Source organism: Rhagoletis pomonella, unplaced genomic scaffold (genome assembly GCF_013731165.1).
Source record: "Rhagoletis pomonella isolate Grant_MI unplaced genomic scaffold, Rhpom_1.0 Rhpom_scaffold_00013, whole genome shotgun sequence".
In the NCBI taxonomy this organism is placed as follows: Eukaryota; Metazoa; Arthropoda; class Insecta; order Diptera; family Tephritidae; genus Rhagoletis; species Rhagoletis pomonella.
This window is the reverse complement of record NW_023458567.1, coordinates 5,760,840-5,774,949: the sequence shown is the minus strand read 5'-3', so window position 1 is coordinate 5,774,949 and position 14,110 is coordinate 5,760,840. Positions and strand designations below refer to the sequence as shown.

The 14,110-nt window shown below is 30.9% G+C and overlaps 1 protein-coding gene across 1 annotated transcript in view; it reads left to right on the top strand.

Annotated features, from left to right (window-relative positions):
• LOC118748309 (zinc finger protein 62 homolog) overlaps nucleotides 1-14,110 on the top strand; it is a 71,388-nt gene that overhangs the window by 36,612 nt on the left and 20,666 nt on the right. Inside the window, exon 8 of the mRNA XM_036482683.1 lies at nucleotides 8,382-8,485. The gene's annotated coding sequence lies outside the window, so the exon portion shown is untranslated. The remainder of the gene's footprint in view (nucleotides 1-8,381; nucleotides 8,486-14,110) is intronic.

Below are 14,110 nucleotides of genomic sequence, written 5' to 3'. Positions count from 1 at the left end.
AGCCGGCGTATGTAAATGGTGTGCTGAAAAATTGTATTATCGAGCTCTAGCAACATTTATATTTGAATCCAAATTCAAATAATATTTACGATAATGCACTAACACAATTTTAAATACACTTAATTTATAAATAATTGAATTTAATTTAATTTCGATATTAGCTCTTACATACATATATCACTTGCCAGTCCTTTCTTCGAGATTTTATTAGTACACCTAAGCAAATGAAATATTTGTATATTTAAGCGTATATTCATATACATATTTAGTTATAATATTTATATTGTATACATAAGTACATAGATTTTAATCCGTGGCGTTAATTTCTATAGTAGTACTTGCTTCGACAGGCAATGATAAATCTAGTGAACAGCCCCAGAACACTGTTCTCATTGAAAAGAGTCAAAAGTTTGGGACGGCATGAAGGAATTTTTTACCTATTCCACCTTGGCGAAGCTAAGAACCTGTCGACTTTGCATTATTACCGTTATTGTTACTTTTTGTAGTCAATAAAAAGAATTCAAGATAATAACTGCGCTAGACCTAAAAGTATGTTTTAAGATGAATATAAAACAAAATTTTTTTAAAGAAAAAAACAACTACAACTAAATTAATTTATGGAAAAAGGGAATTTATTTCATGGAAAATTTTAAATAAATACCCATTTTCCATTTAATAGGATTAAGCTTAACTATGGCACATACATATGTATGTATGTAGGTATGAATGTACATGCGTATATACCCTGCAGAGAAAGCTATTAGTTGTGAACTAGAATGCTGCCAGTTTGCGTTTCAGCTCAACTAGTTCACTCTATTCTTTTTCAATTTTAGTGACTACGAGTTGTCAATTTTGTGATTATGCATCAGCCTCTTCTATTAATTATAATAATATTTTTTAGAGAAATATATACATATATTTTTTTGAATTTAATTTAATTTGTATGGTATCAAATTTGAATAAACAAAAACAAAAGTTCATCTGCATTTTCACAGTGTATGCATGCATGTACATACATATCGCTCATTTACTTCAATAGGGCTTTTTTTAAAAGTGGCATGTAACTCCGTTGTTTTTGGTGCTATTTAACACTTTAAAATTTTGATTGAAGGTGTATTTTTCGAAAAACGTGTTGGTTAGGCCCTACTTACATACATATGTACATATGTATATGTATGAGTGTATTTTGTTCTAGTGACGTACTGGTATGAAATTTTTGCAGAACATTGAAAAAGAAGTAAAGACAGTTTCGGCATACTTAACTCAATTTTTGCATTTTTTGGATTATGACATAAATATTTATGATGTTAAGTTATCCCTTACAAATAATGAGATTACAGTTACATTCAAGTATGTATGTATGTATATAATAATTAATTACGTATTAAAGCAAGTACTAGTACTATTTATAATCAATTAGATAAGTAAGTGAAAAAACAAATTTTAGCAGTTCTGTTTGAAATAAATGGTTACAGAAAAGAATTCAAATGTTTTTTTTATTTTTCATATATTTCAGGATTTAAAATAAATAAATGTTGATGAAAGTAGGGATAAAGGGAATAAGTTAATAGTAAAAATATATTATCTTATTACATTAAACGAGCAATTCTTGTATATATATATATATGTATGTATTATATACATATATATCCATAGGTCTCTCGGAAACGGCTTAACCATTTTAATGAAATTTTGTATACAGATAATGTTTTGCATTATACGATTATCTAGATAGGTATTATCTCCAAAAATACTCGTTAAAGGCTGCCACCTATTCGAAATTAGTTGGAAATTAAATAAAACGTCATAATACGGGTGTCAAATGAAAGGTATTTTAAAAATCCCTAAACCAGAAATATTTTTGAATCGGGTTGCCACCAATTTTGAATCCCCGTTTATTTAATTTTTTGTTTATAAAATAATGGCACAATATTACTATTCATGAATACTAAAATAAAGGTGTTAAACAATGATTTTCTTATACACTAATTGTTATCCCTTAGGATATTTGAGAAAGGTTGCCAATTATTTTTGATTCTACAAAATTTAACTAAAACAACGCAAAATGGGTATAAAATGAAAGGTATTTTTGAGAAAATGAGTCCGAAAATATTTGCGATGAGGATTGCATGTTTTTTTAACATAAAAATGTATTTTGTTAATTTCAATAATCATTTTTTTGTATACGCTCAATATGGCTGCATTTCTTTATTCATTCTGAACGTTTGGAATCAACTTTTTTGTTTACTTATTCTTTAGAACGTTCCTGATGATATGTAAACGTATATTTCAATGGCATTCTGTTTATTCTGGTTGTGAAATGGGTTTATCCGGAATGTATAAAGAAACGCAGCCTATATGTACTCTTCTCCCAGTGTATTTCCAAATAGAGTTGCCACCCAATTTTTAAAGTATGAAATGTTCTTTTTCATAAGATATCAAAAGCCATTTTTTTTTTAAATTTTCCCAAAATATTCTTTTTAAAAGCTATATAACTAACATGTATTCGATACCCAAACCTTGAAAACTTTACAAAATATATCCACTTCGAGCAAAGCTCGGTCAACCCCGGTACTGTTTTTAAAACAAGCTTTCTAGGTTTGAACCAAATTTTTTGTGGAGTTATTCCTTTCCATATAAGCAAGTGAAAGATCGACCTATGTATGTCGGCAAACGATTTTCACCTTTATTAAAAAAAAAAAATTATGCGTTTTTCTTTAATCATCTGAATTATCTGGCGTGACGTTACGTTACTAAAATTACCATTGAAAAGGTTTTGTTAATATTGTCCTTACAAGGATTTTTAACGAAAAGAAAACATGCATTTTATGTCGAATATACTTTTTATTTAGACATCAGCGCCACCAGAGGTTCCATTTGTTGCAAATCTATGTTCTACTACGTTTCAACTAAACATGGCAAATGTGAACAAAATCAGAGCATAAATACGGGTTTTCAAAATATCTCGACCCTGGCGCCACCTAACGTGACCATTTTTGGCAAAAATATTTCTGCATACATAACCAGTATATATTATAAATAGCAGCCAAAACGGCCTATAAACGCTGGAAATGCCCATATCTTAAAACTACCTAAAAATTCTGATTAAAAAGATCGAAAATTATGATGGCAATTATTTTAAATTAGTTTGAATCTTTGATTTATATTTCGTTGTATCGTTAAACTATTTTTTTATGTAACAAAAAATTAAAAAAAATTAATTGGTTTTTTGTTATTTTTTGGCCTAATAAATCATATCAACAATTTTTTTTATTGTGCCTGAGGCCGTTCTCTGAAAAATTATTTCGGAAAAAACAACAGTTTTTATAAATAGTAGAAGTCATAGCTACTTTGTTATCCGAAGTCGCTGGTTCATACCCCACTGACTGCGGTTAAAGAAGTCTGATGAGATGATCTCCGAAATAGCAGCTATAAATAACTTCTGCCATTCGAAAAAAACTATTTTTTTCCCACAATAATTTTTCATAGAAAACGCCCCCAAGTTCAATAAAAAAAAAATGTTTAAGAAAAGTAAATTTGTAAAGGAGTCTTGTCCCTAATTATCTGGCCACCATCTATGTAGGTATGTATTTATGTACAAATGTACGTGTTTGTGTTCGTCTAATTATTTCATTGTCAAGCTTAAGATTGGACGTTAAATTGTCAAATCAGAATCCAGTACATCCAGACACATATACATAGTACATACGGATGGTTAAATATAGTTTACACACTTATTTACATACATGCATATATGAACAATAACACGCAGACAAAATTATGCACTTTGTCTGCCAATTGTGGCTTATCATTAAATGAATACTTCAAAATAAATGCGCAAATATGTACAAAAGTTTCTTTCCACAACAAGTAAACATACTAGAGTCCGACCGATTCCAAATTTTTGGCCGATGCCGATTCCTTTAAAAAAAAGTACCTCATTCAAGAAAAAATGTTTTTGATAAACCGTTATAATAACAAACGAAAAACATAAACAAATAAGAAGAATCAATCATCTATTCACTTATTTATGTGATCCAAATCAATCGATAAACCGCTTTTTAATCCCATTTGACAATGTGTTTTCACTTATTTGTAGACAAATGCCCCTGAATTTGACATAGTGAAAATTAGCCATTACAGTAACGAGATTTTAGCATTCTTTGACTATTTCCCTTTCGTTTATTAAATGTTTCTTAAGAAAGTGTAGCTCGTTATATAACAAAAACCATGTTAGTAAAAATTTCAAACTTTTTCTTTAAACATTCTGAGTATGCAGTTTTGTAGCCCATTCAATATTATTTTAATGAAGTGCTAATTTTAAGTAACTAGGACTTGCTATTGATTTTGGGATCGGCCACGAACGGCCGATGCCGATGCCGATTAATCGGTCGGACTATAAAACATACATATATGTACGTAAGTATGTACATATGTATGTATATAAGAATGTTTTTGCACATATCGCTCATTTGCTGCAAGAGTGTCAAAACCGAAAAAATCAAAAGCAGTTTACATACATATGTATGTACATATCGTTACCTAAAGGTGAAAAGGTGCCAAGTCCATTTTTTTGAAATCAATTACTAACGAACTAAATTTGGAAGAAATGGACGTGACAACTTTTCACATTTAGTTAGCGATCTTCCCTAGTGAGTGAGTGAGTGAGTGAGTGAGTAAACGATGTAGTTAAGAACTTTTTTACACAACATAGAAGAAGAGGTGGCGATTATTTATGCAAAATTGTGTTTTTGGATTGTGGCACTCTTGCAGAAAAATTGCGATATGTGCATAAACTTATAAACAAACATACGTACCTATACATATGTACATATGTATGTATGTATGGACGTGCGGGCTTTTGTTTTGCGAATAAAATTTCTTCAATTTGAACATGTCATTGTCTCATATTTACTATATTCAATTACGTTTTTTATTAATCATTTATGAAACTAACTACAAGCTGTTACAGCCAATTTTACGAGAACAATTTAAGTGAAAAATGATTTAATTTTATAAAAATATTATATGGAAATTGACAGAAAAAAAAAAACCATTTTCCATTTAAATTGCTGGTGAAACCGGCTTTAAGTGTCGATAGAACAAAAATACGTTTATTTATACTAACAGCAATTGCATTAATACAACATGTCAAGGGTCACCGCTGGTTATTGTTACTCGCTTATGTACATAAATACATATTTTTACCATACGCTAAACGTGTGGATGTTAATTTATTTATAGGAATGTGATTTATTGCAAATGTATACATGTATGTACATTAGGATGGTCCTTAAAAAAATCAAATGAACGATTTTTTCAGTTTCATCCCCTCAATCGGTAATACCACGGTCACAGATATCACATATAAAAATTGGCCCCGATTGGAGACTTTTGAGTCATGTCGCACAGGGGGAAAAGTACAGATTCTTCTATAGAGTAAAAAAATTTAAATCAATTTTTTTTTGCATCTAATACCCAAAATCGATACTACCTTAGTCGAAGATATCATATTTTGTTTCCGATTGGAGTTGGTTAAGGTGTGTCGCAAATGGGTCAAAGGCCAGATGCCTCTATGGACTCAAAAAATTAAAAATATTTTTTTTTATTTAATACCCAGAATCGATATCACTAAAGTCGAGAATATCACATATAAATTTTGGTCCCGATTGGAGTCGGTTAAGACGTCTTCGTAGGGTTATCTGAACTTTGACCCCTGTGCGACACGCCTTAACCGCCTCCAATCAGGAACAAAATTTATATGTGATACCGTCGGCAATGGTAGTAGCGATTTTGGGTATTAGATGAAAAAAATAGTAATATTAATTTTTTGAGTTTGCATAGAAGGATCTAAACTTTGCCCCCTGTGCGGCACGCTTAACCGCCTTCAATGGGGACCAAAGTTTATATGCGATATCTTCGACTATAGTAGCATCGGCCTAGGGAGTGAGGTTTAGGAAATCTGATGTAAAAATTTGCTTCCTACATTTAAAGACCACCCTAATGCACATACATATGCAAGTTTAATTTTGCAAACCATTATATAAGCCTGAGAATATTTATATAAAAAAGTTTAAAAGGCCTTGGTCATAGTGCTGATAAGACTCAGAATTCTAAATAAATTCCACAAATATTTTACTAAATACATACATATGTACATATGTATGTATATATATGCATAAATGTGTAAACAAAATATGTGTATATTTTTATTCAAACTGTGTGTGTATTTTTAAAAGCTGATATGTTTAAGTGGGTATTTTGAAAATTCCTACTAAGCAAATTCTTAGAATGAATTCAGGAATAAAACGAAACGCAATTCTTATAGAACGGCAATATTATGAAACGACAAGCTTTCAAAACACACGTAAATTAAAATTAATAGAATATATTTGTAAAAGTACATTTTTTCATAATTCAGACTTTCGACCAAATTTTGAACTTTATAGCTAATACATATAATCTCCGACGCTAGATAATTCCAAATACATATTTTTGGACCTAACTTTGGACGAGTACACACATATGTAAATATATACGAGTAAATACATAAATATGTACACACAGCATCTGATTAACGTCACAGAATGCCCGAAAACGCATACTGATAAGATTGGCGCAGTCAAAGTACAAGCGCGTACAACAAAATGATGCCCTGTAGAAAAAATGTTTTTAGCGCTAATTCTTGATGCGAACGATTTATTTATTTATGGCCATGGTTGTCGTTTATACATATGAGTATAGTCTTCGCTACGCATACATACATATTTAATCGTATCTTTATCTACATGTGTATATTAGGGCAGAGTTATTTGTTCGGAGCAAATTTTTCGAGGAAAGTGTATAGCAAACTCAAATTCTACGATGAATTCTAAGCAAAAATGGCGAACAAACTATGTTTATACCAAAAACGAGTTTTCATCCTCACAATTTTCAAGAGAAAAAGCAGTATATTGTATGAAGAAAACACAAACTTTAGTAAATGAAAACTTAATTTCTCTCAGAGAAAATTATAATACACTGATTTTTCTTTTAAAAATTGAGAGAGTCTAACGTCGTTTTTGCTATATATAGTTTGTTCACCATTTCCGCTTAGAATCGAACGTAGAACTCGAATATGCCATATACTTTTTTTGAAATTAAACTACTCCGCCCTAATGTATCTATTCCACTTTTTAATGAACATTTTGAGAAACATTTTTAGTACGCAAGATTTTAAATAGCTAAAAATTACCGTTGATTTTTGAAAAAACCCTGACCTTAACTTAGCAATTTTCTTTATAAAATTTTTCTTTATGCTCCCTATTACTCACATGTCACTTGCAACCCATTCACATTCGCAACAAAAAAAAAGATTTCTAAAAGGCTACGTATTTTTCTTGTAAGTGGCTTTATATTGTATAGTCCACATACATATTTATTAGAGTGGTCCAAAAAAATAAAGTCGGAGTTTTAATGCCGGTACACCCTAGGATTGATCTACATATATCGAAAAAAAATATACCCCTATTTTTTATTTTGAAATCAAAAAATATTTAGGGAGTGCTTAAAGCGCTCAAAGTTTTCCATGTATTTTATATGGAGAAAAAAACATCTTTCCGTAGAAATAGTGTAGAATTCTTGAAAATCAATATTTTTCGATCGGAAAACTTTACTTATCTTCAGGAGATTCCCAGTAATAATACTCAATTGTTTCTTTAACAATTTTTTCATGGTAACTATATTTTATAGGTCCTCCAAAGCCCTTAGAAAATGCAATTGGGGACCAATAAAAAATCTTTAATCGTAAAAAATGGTTAAATAAACAATTGGATATTAATACTAGAAGTCTCCTGAGTTTCAGAGTTCAAGAGTTTTATACAATTTCTACGAAAAATTGTTTTTTCTCCATATAAAATACATGGAAAACTTTGAGCGCTTTGAGCACTCCCTAAATATTTTTTGATTTCAAAATAAAAAAATATGGGTATATTTTTTTTTTGGTATATAACAATCCTAGGAGGTGGCGGCATTAAAAATCCGACCTTATTTTTTTTACATACATTTTTGGACCTCTTTAATATTTATGTACATATGTACGTCATATAAGTTAAATGTAGAACGCATAAGGAAATATTGTAAACAAAAACAAAAATATCGCATAAATATCCGTCGTATGTAATTGAACACTGCACGCTATGATGTTTGTTTGATTAAGTGATTAATATTCAATAAAAAAAAAACAGCAACTTTCCCTTAGGCAATTCCGCGAATTATCGGTGACGCATTATTTGTATGACATGTGTTGTTAAGTCTATTAGATCTATGGAATTGCATTTAATCAAGACGACACAGACCTGAGAAAAATTTCGTTGACTTATTTTTTAAATTTTCTTTTGCAGAGATAACAAGGTTCTTCGAAAGAAGTTACTCACCCGCAGGCTGCATGCAGTTTACTGGCAAATTATTGAGTACGTTAACTGAATGGAAGCCTAAGTGAAAAAAGGTGCGTAAAAATTGCTTTAAACTTTACCTTGGGATATATCCGCACAGCAATTGTTAAATTCTTAAGCAGTTGAGTGTTTTTAGTTAAGATTTTCACAATCCTTAAATATTCACCGTTATAATGCCATTTGAATGCCTTCTAATCTATGTAGCAGCTAAAAAAAAAAAATCTAATTTTAAATTTTCAAAGCAACTTCTATTCTCAACAGTACTTCAGCTCTTACTATCTACTTACTACTATCTGTGGCCAAAAACCGGGACATTTCTAAAGCATCGAATCCGAACATACAATTTTGTTTTTAGAATAAAAAGGCTTAATACAACTTTATTTGAAACAAAACAAAGAGAAAAAAAATTTAAAAGTGATTATTATTTTTAAATGAAAATATAACTTACTATCTACAAAAAACATGTAAATCAAAATTTTTAAATTTGTAGAACATTTATAAAAATTCGACGAATTTCAATAAATATTCATTACAATTTGAAACATTTTAATCAGATTTTCTAGAATTGCTTTGAGTATGAAGTTTTGAAGTCTATTAAATTTATAATTTATTATAAAGTGCAAATTGGAAGAAGCTTGGACTTAGCGCTGATTTTTGGGCAATTTTTTGTTCGCGCATTTTCTCCCAAACACAGTGAGGTTGTTTACTGGTTATCAGGTTATCTGGTTAAAAATAATTATTGTGTAGTGTGTTTTATTGCTGTGTCGGCCGCTGTTGTGTAGTGGTCAGCAGTGCGCGCTTCCACTCCGCTGCGCCAGGGTTCAAGCCCTGGTCGAAGCAACATCGAAAAAAATATGGAAAAAAGGGTTTTTCTTAACAGCGGTGACGACCGCAGGCAATGGTAAACCTCCTTGTGTATTTGTGCCATGAGAAAAGCTTCTCATAAAAATACAATCGCCGTTCGGAGTCGGCGTAAAACTGTAGGTCCCTCCGCTTTGTGTGACAACATCAAGGCGCACACCACAAATCGGAGGAGAAGCTCGGCCAAACACTAACATATGTGTAAGCGCCAATCTATTATTCTATTATTAATTTAGTGTTGTAAACTGAGTAAAAAATATAACCACATAACCTGATAACCAGGCAAGCGTGAACAACCTCAGTATGTTCAACACTTTTTTCTGTATAGAGAAAACGAGCAACACCTTCCACAAAATTTACCAAATATCAACAGTAAGTCATAGCTACTGAAAATTTGCACTTTGAATTGAATAGGTTACAAAACTGCATACTCAGAAATCAAATTAAAAAGCTCAAACTTTTGATGAAACTTTGTCGAATTTTGCTCATTTTTGTACAAAGTTTCAAATTCTGACTTACGTGGTCTTTGTTAGATAACAAGCCACACTTTCATAAAAAGGAATACACATTAAATAATCGAAAGGGGAGTAGCTAGAGAAAGCTAAAATGTCTCTCTTTTCGCCACTCTATCTACAGCTTATGTTTTTCATATCCATGGTTTTTTTTGAAGGTATTAGTACCTATTATTTTTTATAATTGCATTAATTATATTATTATATTATTAATAAGGATGCTCGGGCTGGATGTTTATGGCTCGCTTATATTCTATGTCCTCTGTGATAACGAAAGTGCTGCTTCGTTTGTACGAAAAATTGTTTTCAGCCAGAGTACAGGGGAGAGTCTCAATAAATGAATAAAGAAAACACTGAAAATCGCGACTTAATAGGTACAAATATGAAAAATCGGGACACTTATCCGTGCCGACTTTAAAAAAAAATTGAGCGGGAAAATTTTCTCAATATCGGTACTGTCCCGCCGAAATCGGTACGAATGGTCACCGTGTCTATACTATAATAAAACTGTAGAAAAGCTGTATGTTTGTGTGTTTAGCTGTTTGTCTATTTGAACTCACTAATCTTCGGAACTACTGAGTGGATTTTCATGGGGCTTTAACTGGTGTCTAGACCAGTGCCCGCCAAAAAGAGAAAAGTCTTAAAATGAGAATGCATTAGTCAGTGTTGCCAACTTTTAATTTTCAAAAAGCACCAAAAACTTGTAAAAAAGCGTTTTATCACACTAAAAGCACCAAATTTTTTTTAATAAAAAGATGCTTTTTTCATAACAGTTTGTATTTAACAAAAGCAAAAAATTAAGAATATTTACAAGAATACATACATAAATCAATACACAAAATTGTTCGCTCATAACGATTGAATAGCCTCTACACATGCTATGATGACTCATACGTACGACGTAATATCGAAGTACTGCGCATTAAAACTGGTATATCTCGAGAAAGAAAAATCGAATCGCAACAAATGAAAATGATGCCATAAGTAGAAATGAGCAAAAAATGTGATGTTTTCATTATATAACCTCAAATATCTCCAAAAACCGTGTTTTTGGCACTTTGAGGTTAGGATATCTCAAAATTCTAGTGCTAAGCAATTGTACGGCCAGATTTGGATTCAGCACCAAGAAACGATGTTTTTTATTCAGGTGGTAAAAACATCAAAATTTGCACAAATAATTAGAAAAGAAAAAGAGAAATACTTAACTTACGCGAATAGAATTCAAAAAGATGGGTTTGTAACTTCATCTTTTTATCAATCATGGTTATATTTTAGTGCATTTAAATTTGTAGATTCTTGTAAATTCAGTGCTGCCACAGCTTTAAATATTTCAGGTTTTACCTATCTCGGCGGAATTTTAGTTCAGAAAAAAGCACTAAAAAAGGCACTAGGCACTAAATAATTTTTTTTGGCGTTTTAGTTTTCAAAAAGCACTAAATCTAGTGCTTAAAGCACCAAGTTGGCAACTATGGCATTAGTTATGAAACAAAAAATGAGAATGTGTTGGTGGTAATGCACGGAAAAAAATTTCTGTGTTGTATTACTTATAAAATTTTTGGTATGTTTTTTTTTGCCGTTTTTTTCATTGTGCGCTATTTTTTAGATCTAAACAACATAGAAACATATAATGAAAGTTAACGGCCCTAAGAAAGGAAAAAGTTGGTAAAATTTTGTATGTATTGCACAAAATTATTATTATTTTTTTATAATTTAAGTGTGGAAAGAGAATTTCGTTGATTTCAAGTAGAAATAAAATAAAAATATATATATCTAATATATATTTATTTTAAAATTAGGTAAAACTTGACATTTAAGAACAATTTAAAATAACGATGAAACCAAAAGATAAATAACAAAACATATTGTATGTTTTAATTGAGGACTTGAATAGAGTCTGGTATTAAAAAAAAAAATACATAATTCATAAAGTTCTTTTAATATGAAGAAAAAGCACGACTTGGTACCATATACATACCTATTTCTAGGGGTGTATATACGAAAATTTGTGTTATAAAATTTTTGAATGAACATTCATTCATTCTGCTCAGTGTACCTACTTTATTCAACAATAATGCATGATCAACCTGCTTCGCCTATAATAAAATTTGTTGCTCTTCTACTCTTTCTGTTGACGTTCGTGTGACGTTTAAGAAGCCGATTGTGTACATGTGAAAGGCCGAATATAGTTCGTTTCCCAGGAAAGTGTTTGGCGGGCACTGGTCTAGACAGTGATCTCGCACATAACATAGGGTATAAAAAATAATGTAAAACCGACAAGCTTTTTTAAAAACGAAGTAAATTAGTACAAATTGTTAGTAATTTTCATTAGAGTTTGAGTAACTCCTTTCATTAAATGGCTTTTAGTAACTTTAACGAGACCTTAACTTATTTTATTTTATTCATTTTAGTGCAGTTTTGACAAAATTTTCTTGCTAAAAAATCTTTTGTTACACTACTTTATTTTATTCCTTTGATTGTACATGTTAAATAAAAGCTTGTTTTTAAAAAATATTTTTTTACATTATTTTATTTTCTAATTTTTAGTCCATTTATAAAAGTGTTGTATATTAAAAAGTGTTATTTTATTTTATGCACACAATTTTGCAATAGATATTAAAATAATTCAACTTGCAATGAAAGAGAACAGAAGACTATGCAAGCAAAATGTTGTTTGCTTACGTTTTGTATAAACATACATATGTACATATAGCAGCAGTTAATTTCATTTAAAGAAATGGCGTGTCGTCCATTTCCGCTGTAGCGTATATAAATGCATATATTTAGGCGCAATATTTAACTTCTTCTAACGGGGCGACATCTGGAGTCTTCTAATTGTAGGTTGGAGTGGCATCTTCTAATTGTATCTCCTTGATATGATGCCTACAACGAGGTTCATATCTAGACTAGGTTGATATCTAGTGGTTTTACGGTCTTTGGCAAATTACACTCTGTTAGCCATAAATCTTACTATTTTTTGACCGCCTTTGAATCAAGACCCCTAGACCATATGGGTAATTCATTTATATTTTAAATTGCATTGTCATCGTGATTGGATTGTCGGGAAGTTAGTTTAAAATCGATTGGAAATTTCCACGATTTCCGCGGGATGGCCAAGTTAAATAAAAGCTTATAAAAAATGGGATCTGACAGGGGAGCACGGCACCTCCCATAGGCGTGCCATTTTTAATTAGCTATAACTTCGAAACCGTAAGTCACATGGCTTTGAAATTTGGTGTGTTTACATGCATATCTATGGTAGGTGCTTATAGTAAAGAAAATATACTTTTGTAAAAGGGGCTATAACTATAACCCAATAGCTATAACTTCGGAATCAAACGTCAAATACCTTTGAAATTTGGTGTGAAGCCAGATCTATGAAAGATGCCGAAAGTAAAGTATCCATATATATATATATATAGTATGCATATAAATAAGTTTGTAAAAGGGGCGTCGAATATCCCACAGGCGTAAAAATGTAATCAGCTATACCTTAGGAACGATAAGTCACATGACTTCGAAATTTAGTGTGAAGACAAAACTAAAGTATGCGCTTATAGTGAGGTAAATATAAATGAGTTTGTACAAGGGGGCGTGGCACATTCCATAGCCGTGTTATATCTTCGAACTCCTAACTCACATGACTGAAACTTGGTGAGAAGATCTATGGTAAATGTATACAAATGAGTTTATATAAGAGGGCGTGACGTTTATAGTATGTAAACTGAAAGATACATAGTTAGGGCTGCCAGATATCTCTGTTGTCAAACCGGGACACTTTAGGGAGGGCCTCTTAAACTTTGTGCTAAACTCGGGAAAATTCAATAAATTTTCGTAAAAATGTGCAACATTCTAATCAAACTTTTTATAAAAATTTTTAAAATGAAGTTTTCCAGCCCATTAAATTTTAGTTGATTTTTGGTATTGTTTTTACTGAGAGTTTCTTCCATACAAACTATGTTCGATAATTCTTTTTATATTAAAGACACTGTCAGCAAAAAAAAAATAAATGCTAAAAATCAACGAAATTTGCTGGCAACTTCAGACTTGCACTTTATTAATTGGCTCAAAATCTACATTTTCAAAATTTTTCTAAAAGATCTGATTAGAAATTGTGATCTGATGAAAGAGCCTCCGAGCCAATAATTTTGTACGGCACTGTACGTACTTATAAGTCTAAAAAAAATTTAAGTACAAGATAACATTAAAATATCAGTAATATTTTTCGTTGCTGTGAACTTGTTTCAAAACTTCTGTCTTTTCCTTAATATAATTCAACTATTGCTTGTGCAAAGTTCAACTATCTCG